At 41.2% G+C, this 14,383-nt stretch overlaps 1 long non-coding RNA gene across 5 annotated transcripts in view; it reads left to right on the top strand.

The window, feature by feature from the left end:
* Positions 1 to 14,383, top strand: part of LOC135421833 (uncharacterized) — a 78,661-nt gene that overhangs the window by 49,942 nt on the left and 14,336 nt on the right. For all 5 annotated transcript variants that reach the window (XR_010434224.1, XR_010434225.1, XR_010434223.1 and 2 more), the window contains one exon: positions 3,598 to 3,692. This is a non-coding gene — a long non-coding RNA (uncharacterized LOC135421833). The remainder of the gene's footprint in view (positions 1 to 3,597; positions 3,693 to 14,383) is intronic.

Raw genomic sequence — 14,383 nt, 5'->3', positions numbered from 1 at the left:
CTGCTCAGCCAAGTCATTAGTTATGGAGCTCTTCAATGCATATTAAGTCACATTAGGATGCAAAACAGAGTTTTTCATGTCAAGGCCTACAAAAATCTTAATACAATTTTCATAGACATTTAAAAAGGACTTGGCACAGCAGATTTCTGGAATACTGTTACACTGGCACTGAGTTTAGCTATTCTTAACCTGGCTGCCTGTGTACCTTTTAGTTTCAAAGCTTTGGGGGATGTAAGCTTCTGCAATGCTGTACTAGGATATAAAGGTTATATCATATCAGTTGACAGAAAACATCATACCTGCCTCTATGCACAGGAGGAAATAAACTCTGCAAAATGGATGTATTGAGGGAGTCTGAAAGAAAAGATACAAGTGTGTGTCATTTTGCTATAGTTCTTTTAATGCATAAAACAAAAAGCAATGATGGTGTCTAAATACAAAAATTATACACAGCTTTGAATATCACTTTGAAACATGATTCTAAGAATGCTAGAGCCATATCTACAGTCTTCAGTAAATGTGTGTTTAGTGGTTGGGGATAACATCCAGGGCAAATCTTGACAGTAGCTTACAGTTGACATGCAGATTGACTGACAAGTCGTATAAATATATTCCAAAATGAACTTGGATTAGGTTATGATCTCTGAGTACTTAGTTTGACTTTCTCTGTAGATCACCTCAAGTTATTTCCACATAATTCTACGTGCCACCTGCTCTTGTTGATAAAGTACTGACTGAAGTACTTTGGTGGCCTGGGCAGCCCCTGCCCTGTGGCAGACATGCAGCAGCTGGGCCCCGGGGAGCAGAGCCAGCTGGTATGGGTGGGTTTTGCTTGAGGACTCCCAAAGGCTCTTCTCATGACAGAAGTGACTGTATCTCTTACGTTCTCTTTGGAGGAAACAGGAGGAAGAGATACACCTTCAGTTTTGGTGAATGAAAAAACACCACTGCAAGTATTATTGCCGTGGCTCTGTGTGCCTGCAGCCTCCCTGCCAGGGCACAGCCTGGGGTGCTGTCAGGGGCAACACTGGGAGAGAACGGGGACTGCCAAAGACACTGGGGCTGGAACAGTCCTGGGAAGAATATACACAGAGGGGAGGGCAGGGGAGGGGAGGGGAGGGGAGGGGAGGGGAGGGAAGGGAAGGGAAGGGAAGGGAAGGGAAGGGAAGGGAAGGGAAGGGAAGGGAAGGGAAGGGAAGGGAAGGGAAGGGAAGGGAAGGGAAGGGAAGGGAAGGGAAGGGAAGGGAAGGGAAGGGAAGGGAAGGGAAGGGAAGGGAAGGGAAGGGAAGGGAAGGGAAGGGAAGGGAAGAAAGAAGAGAGAGAGAAAGAAGTGTACAATGGACAGATAGAAGGAATGAGCAAATGAGCATTATGAATATATTTAGGGAAAAAATAAAACAAAAGGGGAGGACCTGATAACAAGATAGGAAATTACAAATTAAAGATAAAGGATATAAAGATGAGAGAAAAGCATTCTTACACACCTGGAAGCGAGTAGTGCTTTGTAGAATCCTTAAGTAATGCAAAATTATCAATGGAACCTCATTATAGATTAAAGCATGTAAGATTTTAAGCTAACCTTATGCTTTGACATGTTTGTTATCCACCCTGGTGTAACATACCCAAAACCCATCCAAAAATGTGCTGCCTGTCATGTGTGATCTCCTACTTTCTTGAGAACCTGTTCCCATAGCAACATTTCTATCTCATTATAGCCTAGGTATGTAAGTATAGCAAATTAAATTTACATTTCTAAGTGTGCTCATACCTTTTTTTTGCCTGAAAAACCCCCACACGTATTGTGTGGGTACTCAGATGGCAAACTGTATGTGTGTTTTGGAGCCCAGGGTGCTTGGTTGGGATCTTTTCTCACCCAGAAATAAATAAGCACTAGAACTTAATAAGGAAATACATTTAAATAATATCCCAAGGCTGGAAAACCTAAAACTATAAATTAATTTTGTAATTAGCTGTATATTTTTAAAGGTTTCAAAACATACTTTTGAAAAGAAAAAATGTTCTGTGGAAGTAGATTATGAATTTCAAACTTGACATTCCGTCTGTTTTAAAGACTTACATTTAAGTTGCATATATATCATACATCTTGAATTAGGAGTGTTGTGATAACCCAGCTGCAGCTTTGTACAGCTCGACATGTTGAATTGCTCTAGTGGAGAGCTACTGGCCTGTGATCACACCTGTAAACATTCTGATTGTGCTTTTTTCTGGTCAGGGTTCCCTCAATAGTAGATGCAGAAACCATTGTCATTTTACTTAGATTAGAGAGTTAAATTGGGTATTTTAAAAAGTAATTGCAGTGATTGGGTTATGGAGTCAGAATTCTAATGAGAGGTTTTTGTGTTACTGAGAATGCAAAGTGTGATTAACAAGTCCTGGCTCAAATACTGGCTTGCAAAACTGGCAAGTTAGAAAGTAATAAAATAAAATACGCAGTAAGCTTAAAGGGCATAAACAACCTTCACCCCAACTCTCTTCCTTCGTTTATAGTGGAAGCAGAATGGTAGTATGCAGTGGTAGGAAATGCTGGGTGGTGCAGCCCCCTCACACTGGAATTCGCTTGGATACAGTGCAGCTGTAGTTCCCCAGCTTTTTCCAGCTCTTTCAGAAAGCTAGAGTGTTCTCAGGGAAGCAGAGCAGCTGCCCAGGAACTGAGTCTCAGTTTTACTATGCAGAGCAGACAGTTGTTTTTCAGCAGCTGAGGCAGAAAGAGTACTTTTTCTTCCCACAGGAGTACTTGGCTAATTGTTAATGTGCCTTTTAGGTGATCTTGTGCAACAGCTTTGGATGCTTTAAATGTTCCACACTTCATACAGAACTTTGAAATATGCTGTCTATTACATTTGTAGAAGGAAAGGATAGGATTACAAAATCATAGCCTGTATGAATTTTCTAGGGCTTAAGGCTCTAACCGTTACTGATTTCTGATACAGTCATGCTGATACACATTTAGCAGATTAAGAAGCTCCCTCATTAGCACTCCTCTTACTCTTTTTCCCATCCTCAGTATTGTTTAAGGAACTGCCCTGGCATAAAGAAAACCAGCAAGAACAGGAAGCAACTGCCCTTTGCTTCCAGCTGCAGATGATGTGCTCACGTTCTGTGGCACCTACAAGGCAGGAGTGCTGGCTTTGTGTACCTGCTGGGGAGAAGACAACCTGTGGGGCAGGTCTGGACCCAGCTGGGACCAAGGCTTTTCCTGGCTTTGTAACTGAGGGGTTTAACGGAGCTGGAACACGGTATTGACAGCCCCCAAATCCCAAACAGCTCCCCGGGTAGTTAGGGGGGTGTGCTGCAGCTCTGTTGCTGGGGAAGGAGGATTTCCTGGCACTTGGCTGGGGTTTCAGTATTCTGACACGTGCCCTGAAGGGCAGTTTTAGACTGCACCCAAACACTATGCTTTAGTGCCAGCCATAGCAGCTGCTGATGTAATATTACTCTGTAATTTAGTGCTTTTCTTTGCAGTTAGGGAGAGAATAATTTTTAAATGAATTTCCTTTCTCCAGAAAGAATTATTACTTGATCCAAAAGAATTATGTGGTGGTATTTAACTAGTGGTATAAATTCTTCTTTTTTCAGACATTGACAAAGAAAGAGAAAACATGAGATGGAATATATCAGAAATATTAATAAAGGAAGAGGAATTTACTGATGTGTTGCAAAACCTTTCCAAGGTAATTTATCAACATTTCCAAAAAATATGTCAATTGTCAACTGTAGTATGAGACTCCTTCTTTAACAGCTTATTTCCAGATTGAAGGAGTACAATGAACTTACTTTTAGATTCATAAATCCAACAGATTTTTAGTTATTGCAGCTGGGTCACAAACTGAAATATTCAAGGAAACACCATTCTAAATATTATCCCAGATTTTTGAAAGGTTCATTTAGATTTAAAAGTGTGGTTAGTTTAAATTCTGCTCCTGTCTAGTGCCTTATTTTAAACAAAGATATGGTTGGCAGATTTTGTTGAAGTGTGATGCAACACACTTCAGTGGATGTTGGGAATTACCCTCATCTTTCTAGAATCTTTTTTGATCTAACATTGCCCTGAGCAACCAGGACTTAGGAGACTTTGTAAAGCACCTGATAGGAATGAACATTGGCAATTTTTTAAGTCATGCTGAGTCCAAGCACATCATGATCCTTACAGAAATTAAAATCTATATTGAGCAAATTGTACTACTTAATATAAAGTTAACAGAACCTCCTGGACACTGTGGATTACTGTTACCTGCTGTTTGCCATTCTCTAGGCAGGATGTCTTAGAGCAGAAGTGTCTCAACAAATGTGTAGTACTGATTCAGAAAACACATGCTACAGGAAGTTAAAAAAGTTCAGACTTTTTTAACCTAAAAAGTCTGAACTCTCTTTCTAACTGCATGAAGCAGTTTACAATATAAGTTATTGGAAATAAATTACCTGATCCTCTGAATAATTTACTTTACCAACACAGAAAAACAAGTACATGTAAGTTGATTCTAGCAATTCATCAAGATACAGTTGTATGTCTAGGCAACATTTCCATAGAAATCTCTTTAATTGCCCTGCATTAAGGGAGTCTGTTCAACTATGGTAGAACAAAGTAAAACCAGAAAGCATGAATAATGCAGTATTGAGTATAACTTGTGGTTACACTTCAGCATTTTCCAGTTCTCAGTTTCTAGGGACATTACATTTCAATCTGCTTACATTTTTGCATATGGCAACACTTGATTGATTAAAAATATACCAAGGCTCTAAACCACAGCATATTGCAGTGGAAACCAGGTTTAGTAGTCTGTGTGATGAATTCTCAGAATCAGGTGAAGTGTGCAGCATTAACTGAGAGATTTTTTTGTATTGCTTTTTTTTCCTGTATTCAGGTAATGATGAAATATAAATGGTAGCATATGTAACAATGATAAATGCAGAAATAACTGATCCAAAGCTGCAAAACAGCATTTCACACGTCAGCTTGTTCTGTAAATCTGCACAAATCACTTAACTCTGCATTCCTGCCTTGCTCAATCCAGCTGTGTGTGATGATAATGGAACTTGAGTGTCTTATGACTGACTGTAGGTGAAAACTGAACAAACTTTTACTGTATGAAGCAAAGAAGGGGGAAGGGCTCTCTGTTCACTCCAAAGGGAACAGGATGCCAGCCAGTGTTTGTGTGCTATTGAAATGCAAAACAGAGAGGAAGCCTTAGAGGAGCAGCTGAGGTCACTTGGTCTGTTCAGCCTGGAGGAGACTGAGGGGAGACCTCACTGTGGTCTTCAATTTCCTCCAAAGGGGCAGCAGAGGGACCAAGCTCTGCACTCTCAAGCCCAGGCACAGGCCCCTGAGCTCAGCTCACCTGCTTACAGCATGGGGCTAACAAAACCCAAGGCAGGATCCCCCTGTGGGCCATTCACCCAAGAGCTGGCCTTGATGACCCTTATGGATCCCTTTCAACTCCGAGTATTCTGTGATTCTAACTCGAGGAAATGGCATCAAGCTGAGTCACGGGAGGTTTAGGTTGGATACCAGGGAAAGGCTTTTCACCCAGAGGGTGGTTGGGCACTGGAACAGGCTCCCCTGGGACGTGGTGACAGCACCAAACCTGCCAGAGTTCCAGAAGTGTTTCAGCAATGCTCTGAGGCACATGGTGGGATTGATGTGCAGGGCCAGAAGTTGGACTCGATGATCCTCATGGGTCCGTTCCAACTCAGCAAATTCTGTCATTCTATTTTCATTTACAATTTCATACATGAAAAGCTTGTCACCTGAATCATCTACCTCTGTGTCTAGCTGGATTAAGTACTTCAGACCTTTGGTTTATAAAAGAGCAAGCTGTGCAGATTCAGGTCAGGTAGATTATCTTGAGGTGTTGACCTTGCATTGTTTAATAATACTACCTTTCTAAACAAACAAACAAAAAGAAGTGCTACTGAACTCTAGGGTTGCATATCTAAGGGTTAGCAGACCTTCTGCAGAGGGGTGGCTGCATTGAATCAGCCCTGATCTGACAAGCATGTGTTGCTATGGCAATGGAGACTATGGAATGTGAACATGCTGCTTCAGCCATGTGACAAATATGAAGCCTAAGATCTCTGATACATATTTTTATTTTTTTAAAGCATGGGTCTGCTATACTTTTCCCATTAAAAATTGACAGCAATGAACCTTTTTCTTCTAATATTTTGAGTGATTGAAAGCTCACTTTGGCACTTCAAACTTGCCTATAGTGTATTTATAAATAAAACTACTGAATAAAAAAAGGACAGTGTTTTACAGGCTGCAGGTTTATAGATGCTCCTATTAAATACTGGAAGCTTATTTTATGAACAGTTTTAATACAATTCTTTGTGTAACTGATGTTAGAAGACAGCAAAGTTGGCTTTACAGTAATGATGTTTGGTGTTAAAGTAGAAAAAAATCAAGCATGTAAGCAGTGTTAACTGTCTATATGCAAGTCTATATATGCAATGAACTATTTCCACTTAGCTTGTTTGTCTTTCCTCCTTTACATATCATCAAGAATTCTCTGTTAAAAGACAAAGTATGACTTGAGTGTTTGTAAACAAAGCACTAAAATTACCATAATGTAAATGAGAGATATAATTTAGTTTTTTACACCCTGCCAGCATTGCTGAACATGTCTATAAAGACAGAAAGTTTTGGACACTAGTCCTAAACAATATCTTTTCCCTGAAAATTGATGTAAAGGTTCTTTGAGCATTTGAGTGTGTCCTCGAAGGTCTGTGTTAAGGGACTGTGGTAGTTTAGTGTAGGCCTTCCTTGGTGACTAGTTTGTAACCTAGGAAGGGCCCATATTTCCCGGTATTCCCTACAATTTTTACCTAAGCCAGGGGTATAAGAAGAAAGGAGGAGAGGCCTTCGCTCTCTTTCCTTCCAGTGGCTCTGAGGCTGCGGGTTCCCTGCTGTCAGCTCTGCCGTGTGGGGAGTGAGGCCTGCTGAGGCCTGGCTGACTTTGGGGGGTGAGGCCTGGCTGACCTTGGGGAGTGAGGCCTGCTGAGGCCTGGCTGACCCTGGGGAGTGAGGTCTGGCCGACCTTGGGGAGTGAGGCCTGCTGAGGCCTGGCTGACCTCGGGGAGTGAGGCCTGGTGAGGCCTGGCCGACCCTGGGGAGTGAGGCCTGGTAAGGCCTGGCCGACCTTGGGGAGTGAGGCCTGGTAAGGCCTGGCCGACCCTGGGGAGTGAGGCCTGGTAAGGCCTGGCCGACCTTGGGGAGTGAGGCCTGGTGAGGCCTGGCCGACCTTGGGGAGTGAGGCCTGGTAAGGCCTGGCTGACCTTGGGGAGCGAGGCCTGCTGAGGCCTGGCCGACCTTGGCAGGTGGAGGGTGCCGGCGCTCGTTCCAGTGCGACTTCTGTTGTCCCAAGGAGAGTAGTAAGATATTCCTTTACTAATTCTTTAGTTGCTATATCTTGGGATATTGATTGTGTATGTTTGATTTTGGTTTTGTTCCTTTCCCCTTCCCTCTTCCCTTTCCCTCTTCCTTTCGGAAATTGTATATAGTATTTCATCTGCAATATGTGTAAATACATTTATTTTCATATAAGTTTGGCTAGTTTGGATCTTTCTAAACTAGTTTTTTTTCCTTAGCACTGTGCTGGAGATTTTATTAGGTGTTGGGTCGGGGACTTGGCAGGGAGCCAAGTAAAACTTAGACAGGGACAAAAATGGATGGATTTTTGTGTCTGAATATCACAATCCCTTTTATATCCAACAGTATACTGCAAATAAATTGGATTTCAGTGGGCAGTTTTGCTTTGTAGCATTTCTGCAAGGTAGCTGTGCTTGATTCTGTGGAGCAGCTTGGCTCTTTGCAGTCTCAGAACTACGCGCTGCATTGTTTGCTCTGATAATGACATGAAACACTCGTTATTTTTTTCCTTTTCCTTGCTATATCCTTTTTTGAGTTTATGACTACTCATTTCCCAAATGGTATGGAATTCTTTAACTGTATCCACGTAAATCCCACCCCACAGCCACTTCCCCCATAGGATCACTGAGCAATGAGCACCCACAAATACAATGTCCCACACGTGCCCCAGGGGGAGGATGTGCCTCCAAGGGCCCAAGAGGGTCTAGGCAGATTTTCAGCTCTCACCAGAGCTGTATTTTATTAACCTCACCTCGTATCATAAATCTTTGCCAGGTGGGTTAAAGATCACTTTTCCACAGGCGTTTTTGTAAACCCTCAAGTGCAAAGGCCATGATGATATTGGTCACCATGAGCTTCTGGCAGAGCTGACACAGGACAACTGAAGTTTGTAAACAGGAGTTTGTTGTTGAACTGTAGCAAAATTGTGGTACATCTTTAGGAATCCTGGCTTATAACTGACAACTGCAAGCTAGGTTTGGAACTTGCACTGGCAGTTGGTTCATCATCTTTTAGCCAAATTTTACTTCTTAAATTTAAAGAGGAGGTGGGAGTAAAGACAGATTTGCATTAAGAATGTGGCACTTCTATTCTGCCTTGAAATAACCCTGTGAAGTAAGAGTGCTTAGGAGGTAAAAACTGGAACAAGTAATTGAATACATAAATAAAGAGTAAGGAGAATTTTTCAAGTGATTCAGTACCTTCCTCTGTTCTGAAGTTTGCCCAAGCACTCCTACATACCACCTCCTGTGGTGCAGGACATTTTAATGTACTGTGGGAGGTTAGCATACAAATCCCTACTGACTGCACTTGTGCATGGCTTCCCACACACCTTTGGAAATAAGTTCCCTTATTTAGAAAAGTTAATGAGTGTTATAGCTGTGTCCCAAACGACAAGTGCAGTGGGTAGAAAATTACCCATTATGCTGATTTTTAATTAAATGGCATTTAATAATTTTTGACTTTGCTTCTGAGATAAGTTTGTGAACCAAGTGTGAGCAGTCAGTAACACAGAGGAGTGGCCTTGTGCTGAGGACTGGAAAGCTTGATGCTGCATCTTGAGACAAGTACCTTGCCCAGGGTTAAGCCACGATATTGGTGAAGTCAAATTTGCTCTGATGTTGAGTCGCTGCTTGCACTGATGACAAACACAGAGCTTAGGAGAAAACTAGGAATCCTCTGCAATTCATAACTGATATAGTACAGATGACATGACAACACCAAGGAAGTAATTAACAGCTTATCAGTAGAAGCTTCTGACCAGTCTCTCAGCTTTCAATGACATGAATGCTTTAGGCTGCTTCCCTCAGCACAATCCAACGTTTGCTGAAGGCAGTCAGAGCTTCCCAGGCTGCTTTTGTGCAATGAGTTCCTGGTTCACAACTGGAACTCAGAGCTGTTACAGTGAAACACATGGAATGTAAGGTCAGGTCTAAACCTTACAGCTCTTATTATTTATCACAACTTGACTAATTCCAGCAGATAAAAATATGGCACTCCCTGTGTTCAACCTGCCACTTCTCTGCAAGAAAAAAGGTGGTTTTATTGATTATGTGTTCATACATTTCTGAAAAGTCAGTAGGAGCCTGCCCATACCTTCTACTCATTAGTGAAACCAGACAAATCAGTTTAACTACTCAATTTACTAATAGGAGTACAGGAAATAGAAACAAACAATAAACTACAACAAATTAAATGGTTTACTGTATTGATTTGAAACAGTCAGGAAAAAATACTGACTGAACATACACTTAGCATTTACAAAAACTTTTCTGAAAGGAGTAAGTATCTTACTCTATTCCATTAATGTATCTCACTTCCTAAGGACTTGATGCTAAATATTTATTCCCAAGAAAAGCCTCACATTAAGTCTAAGACAACTTTTTCAAGTAGATTTGATCCCAAATTCTGGCTGTTTCATTGTACAGAAATAGGGTTACGTGTATCTAGCTGAAAAATTAAATAATTTTTAAATATGTAAATACCTAACAGAGGCTGGGGTAAAGAGTTATAGAAGTGGTATTTCTTCTTGTGCACTTCACTGTTTTGTGCTTCTGAAAAAATACTTGCTAATACTTGGTCATACTTGGACATACATCTGACAGGTCACTATTACCTTGAAAAAATATAATTATTCCACAGATTAACAAAATTTGATATTTTGTTTAGAAACAGATTAGTAAAAACTATCTCTAACTTTTGCTATGGATCAAGCCATTTCCTCACCTAAATTCTGTGAGATTTAAACACAAAAGGTATACATTTTACTTTACAAATTGAATCCTTCTAGACTGAAAACAGAAACATGAAGTAGAGGTAATAGAACTTGTCTCCTGTTCTACTGTTAAGCTGCAGCAGAGACAATTTCTTGTTTAAATTAGGTGATACTCCTGTTCTAGAGAAATATCCTACTGTCATGTATGTTTATGTCCTTGTCTCAGTGGTAATAAACCAGTGATCCTCCTCAGAAAGTTAATAACAAAACCAGCTGAACAATGGAAAACATGATGACCTTGAATTTATTGCACAGGCTGGTCTGACCTGGGAGATGAAGTAAAGTGTTCTTAAAATGGAAGACATGAAAAAATGCCAAAATACAGCAAGGCACGTGGCTCTTAGGTGAGCTCCCTGCCAGGAACCTGAGACATGCTCAACACTGAAGCCCAGAGAGCAGAGCCAGGCAGGTTAATCACCAGGAGTACTACAGGGCTCTCAAACAGGGAGTGCTACATGACTTTTAGCTAGGTGGAGAGAGCAAATATTTTGTCTCCTTTTCTCTTTCTCCACATGTAAATCCAGATTCTTTGCTGCTTCTCACCAGAAACATGCTCTTAAGGCAAATGATCTATACGTGTATTTTGTGCAAATATTTGATAACTTCAGGATTCCCAGCCAGCTCCAGCCCTTCCTGTTCAGCAACCCAGCTCAGTGTGCTGGCCAGCTGAGAGCCCAGGCAGCTTTCAGGCAGCATTTGCCAAGCACATTCTGCCATGGGAGAGTCAAACACCAGTGCCTGCAGGCCAGCCAGTTACCTGTTGTTTCCTCTGCCCTCACTGAGGCAGAATTTTCCTTCTGCTTTGATGGAGTAGATTTTAAAAGCAAACACAAATACATCATAGCCTGACAGACATCATTCTATCAGCCCAGCCTCCCACTTCCCCCTGCTGCCTTTGGACATTTCAGGTCTTTCTTTTCTCATTATCTGACATCCTTAAGCTCTGAGCTAATTGCTTTCTTTTCATAGGCACCCCTGCTAAGAAAACATTGATTTCTTAAACTTAATTTGCCATTATTAAAGCATTTGGTGTCCCTCCAAAAAGAAGGTGTAAATCACATTTTATTGTTACTGATTTGCTTCTGTCTGTGTGGAAGATTTTCATGCAGTGTTTGGCTTTGGAAGGTTTATTTTTGCTTAAGGTGCTGACATTTTGCTAACCATTTAAGCAAGGGAAAATAGCTTGGGCTCAGTGACAAAAACCTGATTGGAAAGGTTTGAATGGAAGGCAGGAAGGAGAATGTTTGTGTCACTGGATTAGGAGCCAAAACTGGAGTAAGGGATTTTTTAATTGAATGTTTGCTGGTTTATCTTTTATGTTCATAGACTATTTTGGGTTGGAAGGGACCTTAAAGATCATCTAGTTCCAACTCCCCTGCCATGGGCAGGGACACTTTCAACTAGACCAGGTTGCCAGAGCCCCATCCAACCTGGCTCTGAACACTTCCAGGGATGAGACACCACAGCTTCTCTGGCAACCTGTGCCAGGGCCTCACCACCCTCATGGTAAAGAATTTCTTCCTTATATCCAATCCAAACCTACTGTCTTTCAGTTTGAAGCCATTCCCCCTTGTCCTGTCCTGTCCTATGTCATATTTTACTTACATTTTTCTTCATTGTATCGTAGTCTGGCATAGAAGTACTAAAGTATGTAATAGAAACATGGAAAATGTGAAGTAACATACTGCAAAATTTGCCAGTAGATGAAAAATCAAGGATGCATTATCTTCATATGGGATTAACTGCTTTGGAACCTGCAGTTGGCTCAGCAGATGAAATTCCTGACAAGGAACATGTTATGCAGGAAGTGCATTCACTCACCCAGCCTTTCTCTCCAGTGTTCTCTCCTCTGCCAAAGAGCAGCCTGCCCCCTCTGCCCTTACTCTAGCAAATGATCTGGTCTGGGGACTGAAGATGCTTTAATGACAAGAGCACTAATTTTGGAGTTAAAGGCACATGATTAGATTCCACCTAAAGGAATTTGAACAAACTACCTGTGTCTGAGTCTTATAAGGACAACAGTACTTGCCTTTTTCTAGAAACATCACAAGAAATGCCACAAGAACTCAGGACTGAAGCAGTTACAACAGAAGTGAGGATTTCTCACGCATACCAGAGATTATATCATTCTCTGCTTTCTGATTTTACTGTCACTGAAACCTCTTTAACAATTCACTACACAATTCCACATTCCAAAGGTCCTTCCAGCCCCCTGAACCGTGTAAAGCAGGGTTGGCCAATCCATGGTGTGGGACTTGCAGGTCCCTGTTTTCTATGCCCGGGTGATGTGGATAGGCAGGGACCCTTATTACTGCCCTGGCCAGCCCTGTCTGCCAGATCTGCTCACACATCCACTGTCATCTCTTCACATGCTCTAGGCATGACAGTATTTAGTCATGGTGTTACTGAGATCTCCTGTATTCTACTTTCACCTTTTTCATATAGGTACAAAGACCCTGCTAGCACAGCTAAAACAACAGCCATGCTCCTGGCTCATCTTAACCTGCTTAATCTTTCTTTGATGACCTCAGACACAGCTCAATTACAAAAATACTAACAGTTATGAAAATACTTGGTCTACAGGCACAGTATTTTCATGCAGTCAAATTTACCATCTGTCTTGATGACTTCACTCACATAAGGTGACATTTTTCCTTATGCATGGAACTGCAGCTTGGTCAATAATTCTGCCTTCCCAGAAAGGTTACTAGGCATGAGTCAGTGGTTACAAGCAAAGTGAAAACTCTGAGGTACAAGAGTTGTCCACCGTTCCACAGTGCAATAAGAAAACAGAGCCAGCAGCATTTGCAGCACTTTTTTTTTAAATACATGATCTCATTTGTACATCATAGTACTGTACACCAATCCACCCTAAGCAGTTGCAATGCCCAATTTATGCTTTAATCTGAGCATGTAGAAGGGAGTGGATATATAATTCATGCCTCAGATTGTTTTACTCAAGATTTTGAATCAAGCTGAAGTTTCTTGCTTTTAATATCAGATAGAAAAAGTTTCTCCAAAAGCAGAGTCTGCATATGTACAGTTGCTTCAGGACAGGGAATATTTTGTGGATATCAAACTCAGGTCTTTGTTTCCCTCTAATCCTATATTTCTCAGGTGAAGTTCCCACAGATGCCATTGAACATTGCAAAAAACCCCGCTGTAAGTTATATACTACTGCCCTCTACTGCATTGTTAATTTAGATCATAAAGCCATCCAAGTCACACTTCCTGTCAGGTTTGTGAGGCTTATTCATGTCATCAGTCAACCAGCCCACCTGTACAGCAAAGATATAAATAAAGTATTCAAAGTTTTGGGGAAGAAAATCACAATATGTCTGAACCAGTAAGACTAAAACAATAAGGACTTGTATAACTGTATTTGTTAAGCCTCTCACCTTTCATCTCCCAACTTCATAAGAAAAACACAGCATCACAGTCATTCTAGAATTAAAAACACCCTCCAGTCAGTTCTATCTGTTCAAACACAAGCTGAAAAAAACCCATAATGGAAAACCTGTAGGATATGTGAAACATTAATACCTTTGGATTATCTGAGTTTCACAATTCTCTAATGCTACTGACTGCCAAAGATGTCTACCAGTACAAAAGGCATAAACCTACACAAACCTATTCCTTTCCCCAGGAACTTATTACTGAACGTGGCTCACATCCAGGATATGCCTTGGAATAAATAGCATCTGAACAAACTGTGTCAATCCTCTCACTTCAGTTCCCCAGGAACTGTTGTTTCAGTACAGACAAGAGATTTCTGCAGGACATAAGGCACTTCAGACTTAATTTAGTTCCTCCACTATTTACAAAGCACTCTGTGCACTCCTCCATTGCTTGTTTCTAGTGGAGAATGGGCAGATTGAATGAGAAGGACTGTGCTGCATTTTTCTCGTTAAAATGTGTTGAATTAAGGTCAGGTTAATAACTTTCCTTGGTGGCATCATGCTAGGGAACTAATTTCAAAATGATTACCTGAACAGAAGGCATCCTGAAAACTTTTTCTTAACACAGCATAAGCAAGTAAGAAGCAAACAAAAAGAAATTGAGTAATCTCAGTCTCTCACCTCCATAAATTCTAGGACAATTAACAGAGAACTCCAAATGCATCATAAGACATCTCAGAAGATGAACCAATAATTACCGTGAGAGACACCAAGAACCTGTGGGAAAGAAAAACAGCACCAAGCTGACATTCCAGCTGAGCACTG

Source organism: Pseudopipra pipra, chromosome 14 (assembly GCF_036250125.1).
Source record: "Pseudopipra pipra isolate bDixPip1 chromosome 14, bDixPip1.hap1, whole genome shotgun sequence".
NCBI lineage: Eukaryota > Metazoa > Chordata > Aves > Passeriformes > Pipridae > Pseudopipra > Pseudopipra pipra.
The sequence above is the reverse complement of the archived record's forward strand: the minus strand, read 5'-3'. Positions and strand labels throughout refer to the sequence as shown.